This window comes from Rhinopithecus roxellana, chromosome 18 (genome assembly GCF_007565055.1).
Source record: "Rhinopithecus roxellana isolate Shanxi Qingling chromosome 18, ASM756505v1, whole genome shotgun sequence".
NCBI lineage: Eukaryota > Metazoa > Chordata > Mammalia > Primates > Cercopithecidae > Rhinopithecus > Rhinopithecus roxellana.
The window spans coordinates 94,050,028-94,063,824 of record NC_044566.1 but is presented as its reverse complement, the minus strand read 5'-3'; the positions used below and the strand labels follow the sequence as shown (position 1 = coordinate 94,063,824).

Below are 13,797 nucleotides of genomic sequence, written 5' to 3'. Positions count from 1 at the left end.
CATGGGGGTGGGCGCCTGTAGTCCCAGCTACTCGGGAGGCTGAGGCAGGAGAATCACTTGAACCCGGGAGGCAGAGCTTCCAGTGAGCTGAGGTCATGCCACTGCACTCCAGCCTGGGTGACACAGGGAGACTCTGTCTCAAAAAAAAAAAAACAAAAAGAATGGGGATGGGGAGAATGGCAGCTACTCTGCCCATCCTATAGGTTGTCAAGTTCAAATAAGGTAACAAGAGTGAACTCAACCAAGAAATTGCTAGAAATATGTAAGTACCTATTAGGTTACTGTGTAACCTAAAACAGCATCTTGCTTGATAAATTCAACAATTTCTGAACGTTGAATGGTCCCACTCCTCAGGAATATACTAACCCCATTAACATGGGAGGTGGCTGGGGCTACCCTTAGGGTGTGCATTTTAGACCTGGGAAAGGGGCTCCAGGCTGTACAACCCCCCCCCCCCCTCCGAAAGCCTGCGCAGAAAATAAATTCAGGTTAAGGCCTGCCAGCCCACTTGGTGGTCACAGCAAACCTCAGCCATGCAGCCAGAGACCAAAGCAAACAGATCCCAAGCATTGAGCTCCCGCAAAGCTTAAGCATCTGGAGCTGCTGTTCCCACCTACGGCTCTCTCTTTGCCGACTTTCTGTTTTAAATGTATTCTAACAGACAAATTAGTTTGATTGGTAGATGTATTTACTACGCTCCTAGAAACGTGAATGAAGAGGAATCTAGAGTGACACCTTAAAAATCTAGAACTATAAACTGGAATTAATACTGTATTTCAAACAGATATAAGTCTTCTACTTATACATCAGACCTCAGGTCTATCTTAGGAGGCCAGGAAGGGAGACAAATTCTCTCCATTCTGCAGTGGCTGAAAGGAAGATCTCACATAATGATAATACCTCATACATGAAACAGCACACTTCACCAAACCTAAGTAAAGGGAGGACAGATAGAATTCAGTCTAACACATCATTCATTCTACTTAAATGCCATTATGAAAGCCAGTCCATTTGAAAAGTTTATTTCCATATCTGACAGTCCATATTTCATACATCAAGGCAGTGAATTCTGCTGAGCAAAGAAACCTTACGTAAGTTGGTCTCTCAATGCCTCATTCCTTTTATAACCAATCAATAAAATCAAATGTAATTCGAGTATCTGGCACAGAGCCTAGTATATACCACAAGCTCAATAAACGCTGGTCTCTCTTCTTTTTTTGTCCCAAATTAAATGGTTTTCTTCCCTGATAATGAGACTAAAAGTAGGGTAATTCTTCTAAAAATACAAGCATCTCATACAAAATTCAAATATATGAGAATTTCAGATCTAGCAAATTCAAACAACAAATTTTATTTTTGTTGAAAAAATGATTTAAAGAGGGAAGTCTGGGCATGGTGGCTCATGCCTGTAGTCTCAGCACTTTGGGAGGCCAAGGTGGGTGGATCACGAGGTCAGGAGATCGAGACCATCCTGGCTAACACGGTGAAACCCTGTCTGTATTAAAAATACAAAAAATTAGCCGGGCGTGGTGGCAGCACCTGTAGTCCCAGCTACTTGGGAGGCTGAGGCAGAAGAATGGCGTGAACCTGGAAGGCGGAGCTTGCAGTGAGCTGAGATCACGCCACTGTACTCCAGCCTGGGCGACAGAGCGAGACTCCGTCTCAAAAAAAAAAAAAAAAAAAAAAAAAAGGAGGGAAATGGGGATGTTGAAACATGAAAAAAGAGTTGAGATGACTTGTGAAATAAGGAGTGGAGCTTTCAGCAATGACCATTAGAGAAAGGTTTTTCTCCAAACACCGCATGTTCTCATATATAAGTAGGAGTTGAACACCGGGGCCTGTCAAGGGGTGGGGGGAAAGGGGAGGGAGAGCATTAGGACAAATACCTAACGCATGCGGGGCTTAAAATCTAGATGACAGGTTGATGGGTGCAGCAAACCACCATGGCACATGTATATCTATTTAACAAACCTACACGTTCTGCACATCTATCCCAGAACTTAAAATTTTTTTTTTTTTTTTTTTTTTTTGAGACGGAGTCTCGCTCTGTCGCCCAGGCTGGAGTGCAGTGGCCGGATCTCAGCTCACTGCAAGCTCCGCTTCCCGGGCTCACGCCATTCTCCTGCCTCAGCCTCCCGAGTAGCTGGGACTACAGGCGCCTGCCACCTCGCCCGGCTAGTTTTTTGTAGTTTTTAGTAGAGACAGGGTTTCACCGTGTTAGCCAGGATGGTCTTGATCTCCTGACCTTGTGATCCGCCCGTCTCGGCCTCCCAAAGTGCTGGGATTACAGGCTTGAGCCACCGCACCCGGCCAACTCAAAATTTTTTAAAAAAAGACTTTAAATAATGAAAATTAAGAAAGTATTATTAAATAAGGATCTTTTAAATAAAAGTGTGAACTCTTACCATTGTGCATTTCAGGAACATAATCCTCAAAATTTAGACTTATTGCATATTTAAATTTATCCATCATCTATTACGCCCATCTCAATACACAAGAGAGTTAGAACACTTTGAGATGTCTAATATCAGTTACCTTGAAGTGAACAAAGGTGACGGGCAGGGCCAGAGGGCACAGTGTGGACAGGAGTTGTTGGACCCCTGTGAGAGTTCAGGGCTGTACTCCTTCTGCCTGCACCACTGTGAAGTAAAATATTTTTGCTAAAAATATATCCCTAAAGTTATGATCACATAAAATATTGGAGTCAGGTCTGTTGCTAATAATGTTATTTAAATGTTCTCAAAAGTAGAGAATGCAAAATAACACAGGTTTCTCCATGTTGGTGCTAGAATGTCAGGGTGGCAAACAGTCCCTGTGGGCAGCTCTGAACAACTGGCAAGCTCAATGAGTGACCAAGTGAAAGGAAGTGGAAACGACCAGGGCTAGCTCCAGGGAGCAAGGGTCCGGGAGGTGACCAGGGGGGTCTTTCAGAGACCACAGTCACTCAAAAGAAATGAGAGAATCTTCCTTTTTCTGGTAGGAGACCAAGTTAAATAGCTTTTAAAATCACACAGGTCAGCCAGAAATGCTGGCACCTATAATTCTAGCACTTTTGGAGTCTGAGGCAGGAGGATCGCTTGAGCCCAGGAGTTCACGACCAGCCTGAACAACATAGCAAGACCCCCAGTCTATACAAAAAAATTAAAAAATTAGCTGGATGTGATGTCACAAGCCTATAGGCCTGGCTACTTAGGAGGTTGAGGCGAGAAAAGTCACTTGAGCCCAGGAATTGAAGACCGCATTGAGCTATGACTGTGGCACTGCACTCCAGCCTGAGAGACAGAGAGAGACCCTGTATCTAAAAATCAATCCATCAATCAGGTCTTCAAAAGGAAGAAACGTTTAAGAAAAACAGCTTATTTGCTGGTAGGAATGTAAAATAGTGCAGCTGTTATGGAAAGCAGTATGGCAATTCCTCAAAAAATAAAACATAGTTACCATATCATCCAACAATTTCACCTTTGGGAATAGACACAAAAGAAATGAAAGCAAGACTTGAAGAAAGCCGTGCACACCCACGTTCAGAGCAGCATTATCCACAACAGCCAAGGGGCGAAAGCAACTGAAGCGTCCATCAGTGGATGAACAGATAAGCAAAATGTGGTTTCTACACACACAATGGAATATTATTCAGCCTTAAAATGCAAGAAATTATACATACAACATGGATGAAACCTGTGGACTCTATACAAAAGGACAAATATTGCACAATTCCACTTGAGGTATTTAGAATAGACAAACTCATAGAAATAGAAAGTAGCGTGGTAGGCGCCAGGGGCTGGGAGAAGGGAAATGAGGGGTTAGTGTTTAATGGAGTCAGAGTTACAGTTTGGGAAGATGAAAAAGTTCTGAAGATGAATGGTGATGATGGCTGCACAGCAATGTGAATGTACCAAGTATCACTGATGTGTACACTTAAAAATAGTTAAGATGATACATTTTATGTTACAGATATCTTACCATACTTTTTTTTTTTTTTTTTTTTTTTTTTTTTTTTCGAGACGGAGTCTGGCTCGGTCGCCCAGGCTGGAGTGCAGTGGCCGGATCTCAGCTCACTGCAAGCTCCGCCTCCCAGGTTCACGCCATTCTCCTGCCTCCGCCTCCCAAGTAGCTGGGACTACAGGCGCCCGCCTCGTCACCCGGCTAGTTTTTTGTATTCTTTAGTAGAGACGGGGTTTCACCGTATTAGCCAGGATGGTCTCGATCTCCTGACCTTGTGATCCGCCCGTCTCGGCCTCCCAAAGTGCTGGGATTACAGGCTTGAGCCACCACGCCCGGCCCTTACCATACTTTTTAAAAATAGAAAACCAACTTGCTGGGCATTGTTTTCCTATCACTTCTAGAAACAGGTGAGGTGTAAGACCAGAAAAACGAGGAGGGTGACTGGTCTTTTCTCCGTCTCTCTCCCTGGGCCTGCCAGCCACTCACGAAGGGAAGATAAGCTACAGGACCTATCCCTGTTGTTAAGCAATGAATGACTGCATTGCACTTCCCAGAAAAACCCTTCCAACTGTAGAGCATCATAGAAAAAAAGATGGCTGAGATTTAAATTTCTGATTCATAGACAACTTCCACTACTTTCACTGAGAGCCATGAAATGAATGAACAAATACAATGTACACAGGTCCAACTGACCCCTCAGCTCAGGAGACTGCCAGAAGTGGCAACTTAAATTACTGTTACAGGAGGTCATGGAGCAAAACCATGGTTTCTGAGGGAGCTCAGTTCTTTAAAGAAAAACCAATAAATCCATAAATGCTGATGCTATATCAAATATAAGAAGCTGCCAAAGAGCACGCCTATTGGTAAAGCCGTTGAGTATCTGCAAGGGCTGACGGCACCAAGGATCATATGAGCACAGGAAGCACTCCTGGCCCCACTGTAAATTAGACACTGGATGAAGAACAAGGAAGCAGGACAAACTCAATGGCATAATGAAGTCAGAACTCGGGGACCTCTTCTTGGCCTTCACCAGCCATTCCCAAGGAAATTCTATTTTAGGCAGACACCTGAAAAGATCACTTAATGGCAGGGTATACTAACTTTAAACAATAAAAGAGATATAAAGTATAACTTGCATACAAATGCACCCTTGAAACTGTTCATGCTCTTCATGTATGGAGTTACAGCTGTTGAAAAGTTGTTCCCACACGTGAAGAGACTAAAATTCAGATTCTGCATACACCAATCACTTGTATCTTACATTTTAGCAGCCGACTGTTTTAAGTCTTTTCTGTCATTGTGGCAGTATAGAAATGCTGTCTCAACATGAAGAAATATTCCTTGAGGGCAAAGAGGAAAACATAAAACATACATAAGATTTGAATTTGACTTTTTAAAAACTATTGCAATTTGGTGAGATTTTCAATTAATCAAAAGTAATAATGATACTAATGGGGTTACCTCTAAAATATAGGAGGGAAAGTGCAATTTTTCAAAATAGTCCTATTTTTTTTTTTAAAGCAGTATAAAAAGACACAAAATAAAATAAAAAAGTTCCATTTAACCTGGCTTATAGTCAGGTTAAATGGAACTAGACATTCCATATTTCCCTGTTTATAGAAGCTCATAAAACTTTACATTCTTTAGCTGACTCCTTGCAAGGTTTTAATTTCTTTTCACAAAGACACAAAATTCTGAACCTTCTCAAGACTCTCTTTTATATACAGCCAGCTGGGTTATGACTTAACTTTAACTATGTTTTAAAAGAGTGTTACTTCAATCCAACATTCCCTGATCTTTATGTAAATTTAGGTCAAAGAAGTGGGGAAATTTAGGAGAAACTATCCCCCACGTAAGAACTGGACAGATTACAGTTATCTCTATCCCTCCTTGTCAATTAAAAACAAATAGGTGCTTGCTTCGGCACCACATATACTATTATAAAACTGGAATGTTACAGAGAAGACTGGCATGGTCCCTGCACAAGGATGACACACAAATTCATGAAGCATTCCATATTAAAAAGAAAGCAAAAACAAAAACAAAACAAAACAGATAGGACAAAAAAAAAAAAAAGATGGCCAAGAAGCAAGTGAAGAATCATTGGGGAAATGCAAATCAAAACTACAATGAGCTTTCACTTCACACTCACTAGACGGCTAAAATCAGAAAGACAAGTATTGGTGTAGCAATTGGATTGGTATACCAATTCGACTGGTTTTGCTAATCAAATTAACAGGTATTGGTGAGGACGTGTTGAAACTAGAACCCTCGCACACTGCTGGTGGGAATGCAAAACAGGGCAGCTGCTATGGAAAACAGTCTGGCTCTTCCTCAAATGGTTAAACCCAGGTTACCGTATGATCCAGCATTTCCACTCCTAGATGCCCAAGGTTGAAAATATATGTTCCCACAAAAACTTATACATGAATGCTCTTAGCAGCACTGTTCATAATAAACAAAAATTGGAAACAATACAAATGTCCATCAACTGATAAATGGATAAACAACTGTAGAATACAAAGAACTACTACACATCAATTTTTAAAAAATGAAGTACAATCCATGCCACAGCATGAGTGACTCTTAAAAACATGCTAAGTGAAAGAAGCCAGGCATGAGGATCACATAGAGCATGAATCCACTGCTGTGAAATGTTCAGAAAAGGCAAATCTCTAGAGACAGAAAGCAGACTAACAGTTCCCTAGGGCTAGGGGGTTGGATGGGGCAGAGTTCCGGGGTGATGGCTAAGGGATCCAGTGTTCTTTGGGGAAATAATAAAGATGTTCTAAAATCGACTATGGTGATGGATGCACAACTCTGAATATACTGAACACCACTGAACATTTTAAATGGATGAATCATATGATGTATGAATCATATCCTGATAAAGGTGCGTCTTTAAAAACAAGACAGCACATATCAGAAGGTACATCAATCCAAAGTTGAATTTCTCTTGAAAGTACCCTAATTTCAATACAGTTATCTTTCCAAAACATATCACTACCCCTAACATAGCAAATGCCCAAAAGCACTCCCAGCACTGCATATGCACAAGAGAGGACAGCTAAGAATGGTAAGATGATTTCTTCATCAAGGGCCAGTTAAAGCGATTCTGCTTTAAAATTAAAGAGTACTTAAGGGAAACCTTTTGTCTGGTCAGTAACTTTGGTTCATTCATTATGTTAGGCAAGATCTGGATCCAAGGGCCAAGCCATCTATCCCAATTCATTCAAAGAAATTTATTTTGCAGATGTTTTCCCATAAAATTTTCATCTCTGCTTTAACCACAAAGGTCTCAAGATCCAAGAAAAAAATACCAATTGGAGAAAAAAATCAGAGGAGGGATGGAAAAAGGTTAACAGGGATATGAAATTTTATTCATATTTAAAAATCGGCTCTGTTTAGGCCAGTCTAGTCATCTCAACAATATAGGAGATTTAAATTTTAAATGTAAAACCTAGATAAACATTACATAAAGAGCACGGTACAGAGTACCTCTTGGTTTAACAGTGTGTTACACAGGAATGAATCCCTGCTATATTCCAAATACTAAGCACAGAACCGAGTCACATGGTCTCATTTAATCTTATTGTTGTTGCTGTTGTTGTTGTTGTCATTGTCGAGATGGAGTCTCACTCTGTCGCCAAGGCTGGAGTGCAGTGGCGCAATCTCGGCTCACCGCAAGCTCTGCCTCCCAGGTTCAAGTGATTCTCCTGCCTCAGCCTCCCGAGTAGCTAGGACCACAGGTGCCTGCCACCATGTCCAGGTAATTTTTGTATTTTTTAGTAGAGACAGGATTTCACCATATTGTCCAGGCTGGTATTGAACTCCTAACTTCATGATCCACCCACCTTGGCCTCCTAAAGTGTTGGGATTACAGGCGTGAGCCACCACACCCAGCCTCATTTAATCTTTTAAACAACCTAAAAGTTGAGTTTTCACATGTGATCGCACTCATAATGTCCATCTTTGGACTTTGTTTCAAGGAAACAAGATTTCAACAGAAGCCCATCCTCATGCTCAGGCCCACTGAAGGGCTGCATCCAATGTGAACACCACCTGGAGTGCTATTAAGAAACCAACGCATTAAACCACCAGAGGCTGGGGATAAGGGAACCACAAGGTTAAATGTCTCTTTAGACTTCTAGCTTTCAAAGTACTGTCACCATGAATCATATTGAGAAATTCATTGTAAGTCATGATACAGTAACTGTGTGTAAAAAATATTTCCAAAAATACAATTGCAATTACAACCTGTGTCATACAATATTATTTGCTATTCCAGCCTCTCTGAAGACAGGGAGGGAGGAAAGCGGTATAGCTCACGGAACTGTCTTCAGGACCACTCGTGGCTCATGGCCTGCAATGTGAAAAACCACTGAATGTGCCAGTTCTGAACATCTCTCAGCACTTGTAATTCACCAGTCTCACTACATATCCCATCATCTATAAGCAGGTGACCCAGCGGAAGAATGGCACAGCCTACTGAAGACAACGGTTGTAAGGCAACATTCTGAAAGATGGAGTTCTGTCTCACGCAACACAGTACATGCTTTGACTCACCTGTCTCCCCAAAGTAAGAAGACATTGGTCCAGGAATCAATAGAAGAAGTAGGAGTGGCCCCTCTCACCATTACCCTAATACCCCACTCTAAAAATTTTTGGTTTTCATCCCTGCTAATACAGAGGTCTTGATTTTAAGGGAGCTATTAAAGGGAGGCAGCAATGTTTCCAGTGAACTGGAAGGAGAGACTGCCACTGAGTCATTCTGGGCTCCTCAAGCCACTGAGCCAAGAGGCCAATGAGGAGAATATACTAGCCAGTGGGGGTGAGAGGACCCTGGGTTGCTGCCTCCCAAAGAGTCAGGAAGGATCATGGCTTCCTTAATCAGGGCAGCTCTTAGTACTTCTATCTCCAACAGTAAAAGTTAATGGAAAACCACAGCAATCCAAAAAAAGGCAGGACCACTGAGAATTTAGACCTTCAGGTACAGAAACCCAATCAGTTGAAGTCCTGGCTGAGTGCAAAGGAAACACGGAACAGGTAACAGGAGAAGAAAGATACAAATCTCAACTACTGCCAAGTGGCAGATAAGCATATTTCCTTCTTGCTTTTGGAGAGAGACAGAGAGACACAGAGAGACAGAGAGAGAGGAGAGAGAGAGAGTGAACTAGAACCAATTTCTTCTCCTTCTTCTTGCATTATTTTATATAAACATTGTTGAAACTTACCTCTACAATTTAACTCTGGATAACACAACATTCAAGCAGAACTTTAACTAAATTTAAGGAGGAATTAACAAAGCCCAGCAATAGGTAATGTGACTACCTCCCAGAGATGGATACACTAATGAGACTTTGTGACACCGCATTTTAGGGAGCTGGTGAGAACATCTTCATTTGTGTGAGAATGTTTATATTCTGTTAGACAAAAAGAAAGTAGTTTTTGTTGTGTGGAAGTTAAAATATGTTTAGGAGGATAGGTCTAGATACTGAATATTCAAAGGGGTAGGCTGGCCAATTATACAGGTATTCTCTCCCAGCTCCAACCATACCCTTCCAAACTCAGCTTTGTAACTCTGAAACCATTTCTGTTTTACCAGTTGGCTCCCTGTTAGGCTCTGCCACCAGCGGACACTAGAGGGAGACTAGCTCCTTCCCCTCTGCTTCCCGCTGGCTTTAGCTCCCAGTGTCACCCCGGCAACACTTCTTCACCAGGGCAGCAGCAGTTCCTCCTAGTGCAGCAGCAGTTCCTCCTAGTGCAGCAGCTGAATCTGGCCTGCAGTTTTTCAGCACTTACAGAACCAGCCTTGTTACACTCCCCTCAGAAACAGGTGCACCATCACCCACACCTCAGAGGTCTGGGTTTCAGCTCTGTGGGGCCTCTCCTCTAAGCTTCTAAAGATTTAATAAAGATTGCACCCTATTTGCCCCCAGCTCTACAGTTGATGGCTGCTTCCTACAGCCACTACCTCTATGATATCATAGCATTTGCTTTTTATCTTTTCAGTTACCTACTTATTAACAACTTTATACCTAATAACAATTCTTTATGTTTAATTATCTCTGTTAAAATAAGTGGAATAACTTTTGTTTCCATGCTGGACCCTGACTTTGTATTACATTAGGTTATAAACAATTTTTAAAAACTAGGATCATCAAAGAATATATGAAAATGGCCATGAGCACATAAAAAGATGTTCAACATCATTAATCTTTAGGAAAATGCGAATTACAACTACAATGACATCCGACTACATATCTATTAGGATGGCTAAAATTTAAAAAGACTGACATAGTGAGTATTGGCAAGGATGCAGAGTAGGTGAAACCCTCATACATTGCTGACAAAGCCACTTTGGGAAACAGCTACCACCTGACCTAGCAATTCCACTCCTAGGTATCCACCCAAGAAAAATGAAAACACATGTCCACACAAAGACTTGTATACAAATGTTCACAGCAGCATTATTCGTGACAGCCAAAAACTGAAAACAAACCAAATGTCTATCAACTGGTAAATGGATAAACAAAATGTGGTTTATCCGGACAACAGGATGGAATACATTATTTGGCAATAAACAGGAATGAAGTACTGACACATGCTGCAAGCACAGATAAATCTCAAAAGGGACCAGATGCAAAAGCTACATATTGAGTGATTCCATTTATATAAAATGTTCGGAAAAGGCAAATCTATAGAGACAGATGAGTGGTTGCCTGGATTTGGGGGTACAGAGAAACTGCTAATGGGCATGAGACTTCTTTCAAGAGTAATTGAAATATTCTGAAACTAGATCATGGTGATGATTGCAAAAACGTGCAAATTTACTAAAACTCATTGAATTTTACATTTAAAATTCAGAGTACTGTAAAATAAAAGACTAGGAAAAATATTTCAAGAAAATCTAATGTCATAGGCATATGAAATAAATCATAAGAAACCACAATGCACTGACATGCAAAAATGGAACATTTGTGTCTGTACATATATATAATTGCATGTAATAAATAGAGCAAGCCTAAGAGCCAAACCATGTTAGCAAGTGATGAAAGAACAGGTTTCAAATGCTTAAGGATAGATTTGGTAAGCGACATTAAAGAAATGTCCAGCTTAAGGGAAAGATGGTTTCACTGCTTCAAAACAGAACAGATGGGATAGTACCAGCATTCAGATCTAGCTAACATCATTAAAGATAAAGATAACATTTTTAAGTTGAGAAAATTCTCTCTTGCGAAGAAACAGGCTTTTCGTTTTTTTCTTTAGGAATGCCTCTTAACAGTGACATTGCCAAGGAAGACAGACTAATGATGCCTCATTATAAAACCACAAAGCCTAACTGACCATTGGCAACAAATACAACCAAATACATCATGTACATCACTGAAATTGTGCTTGACTTTGAAAACGAATGTGACTTTAAACTCAGGTATCATCACAATGTACAAGTAAGGGAACTCTGAAGACGGAGCCACTCCCCACACTTACTTTACCATTCAAAAACATGCAAATTCTTTTTTTAAATGACTGACTCCAATTTTGAATTCATTTGTTGATTGCTGGATGATGATAAACGTTCATGCTTGCTACAGAGTTCAACAGGAAAAGAACTAATCTTTAGCCCAAAGTTCAATGCATCCATATTTTAAGAAGATTTTTCTCCAAACACCCATGTAAATTACCTCAAAAAAAATTAACAACATAGCCTTTATAATAAGTATCTTATTTCATGCTAATGCTAATTGGCTTCAGTCCAAGGAGTGCCAATGAGATTATACACTGTTAAAACTGATTCCAAGCTGGGTGCGGTGGCTCACGCCTGTAATCCTAGCACTTTGGGAGGCCGAGGCGCCGATTGTCTGAGCTCAGGAGTTCGAAAACAGCCTGGGCAACATGGTGAAACCCCAACTCTACTAAAAATACAAAAAAAGTTAGCCGGAAATGGCAGTGTGCGCCTGTAGTCCCAGCAACTTGGGAGGGTGAGGGAGGAGAACTGCTTGAACCCAGGAGGCAGAGGTTGCAGTGAGTCGAGATTGTGCCACTGCACTCTACACTCCAGCCGGGGCAACAGAGTGAGACTCCATCTCAAAACAAAAAAAAAAAGATTCCAAAATTCAAATATACGCACCCCTAAAACCCCTCTTTGGGAAAGATAAGGCTGAGGCTAGGTCCTTTTCCTCAACTGAAAGGGAAAGTACTATAAATTTATTCATTTATATGACATAAATTAAAACAGAGTTAGTGTTTTGTAGATTTCCACTGGAAATACCAAATCTGTACAGTTTAAAAGTAATTCTTGAAGAGTCTGTTTCCAAATATCACAAACTCTTGTATTTGGCAAACAGCAAGAATGTCAACCTATGTGAAAGTCTTTAATTTAGCAGATGTTTATTTAATTAAAAATTAACAGAAATCAGGAGTAGTGAGGTTACACATTGCCATAGTTCAAAGCTACCTAAAAATGAAAGTTTTTATTTCACTTCATTAAACACTTAAGAGCAGATTCAGTAGTCTAAGTAAGACACCACTGGCTTGTAGGAACAAATGTGTCAACAACTGTTAAAGAATAGTTCCTTGTTATGAAACCTTAAAATTCTAGGACATATGATGTTTTAAGACATCTGAATACAGGTAACAGATTTAAATATACATAGCCACCTTGCTATCCATCAGGTGAGAACTAAAAACTAAAAAGCATTTTGATAACAGGTTTAATTTCTTATATATCATTTCATTCGGCCAGAACCAGTAGTACAGAAGGCAAAAAAAAACAAATATTCCACCTTAGTTCTAAAACAGAACATCTGAATATGAAAGACGGATAAGATTACAAGATACAGACTGCTCTGGAAGGATCAACCAGGACCAATAAGTAAAAACTCTAATAAGCAGTGTTGCCCTAAAATAGGATAAACCATTTGTGAGGGAATGAAAGTACTGCCCCAAGGAGGCGTTCACACATGAGCGGGAACGCCCGTGGGTGACGGAAGTATCACAAGGCAAAGGAACTAATGCCATCAACAATCCCTCCAGTCTTCAGTGGGATGGATTTTCCACATCGTAGATACTGGCAGTGAGTGCAGTTTCAGCCAGGCAAAATGGAAGCTCGCGCATCTCTGTGCAGGTGGTCTGAAGGGACGGCACAGAGGCCCAATATACCTAACCTGTAGAGGGTACATCTCACATCTCACCTATTGCAACAGTGATACAAGATGGTTAAAGACCAAAGTCACAGAGAACTGAGTGTCTGAACTAGGACTTCTACTCTCACATCCCCAGACTTCAGATTCCAATTATTTCCACTCTACCACGACGGTTTTCTGTCAGGTCCCAGAAGAACCTCAAATGCTCCCTACACATAAATGTGCTGAGTAAATAAAAGTTTTATATTTAGAGAGGAAAAAATAGAGATCAAAACGCCTTGGCCAACTTCAGGGGGTCTGTGACATGGCTCTGATATGAAGACCATGTCTTTTCTTCCAACTTCTAATCATGAAATATATTCAAACCAGCTGCTCCATCTAGTGGATTAATGGAAGATCCTCAGGATGAGAGAAAAGCACATTTTTAACACTGTTCAGCTCACACAACCCTAAAGCATTCATATGCTATCCCATACTCATATCCAAAATAGCAACACTATTATGAGATTATGAAGATTACAAGCTTTCAGGAGTCAAGGATGAATTCATTCCAACTGGTTAAAACTATATTCCAAATTTGCTTCCTCCCTCATTTCCCCAGTTTCCCCCAGTAAGTACAGAGTCAGCAAGGCAGGTCACATCACAAGTAATTGAGGTAAAAGCTCTCCAGTAGCACACCCAGGAGGTGTAACTCCAACCTGACGCTGAA

The 13,797-nt window shown here is 40.9% G+C and overlaps 1 protein-coding gene and 1 non-coding gene across 12 annotated transcripts in view; one reads left to right on the top strand and one right to left on the bottom strand.

Annotated features, from left to right (window-relative positions):
• DOCK9 (dedicator of cytokinesis 9) overlaps positions 1-13,797 on the bottom strand; it is a 306,369-nt gene that overhangs the window by 236,637 nt on the left and 55,935 nt on the right. The gene's annotated exons all lie outside the window — the stretch shown is intronic.
• LOC115894692 lies at positions 5,859-5,965 on the top strand. Its single transcript, XR_004054823.1, has one exon. It is a non-coding gene; the product is annotated as a U6 spliceosomal RNA (small nuclear RNA).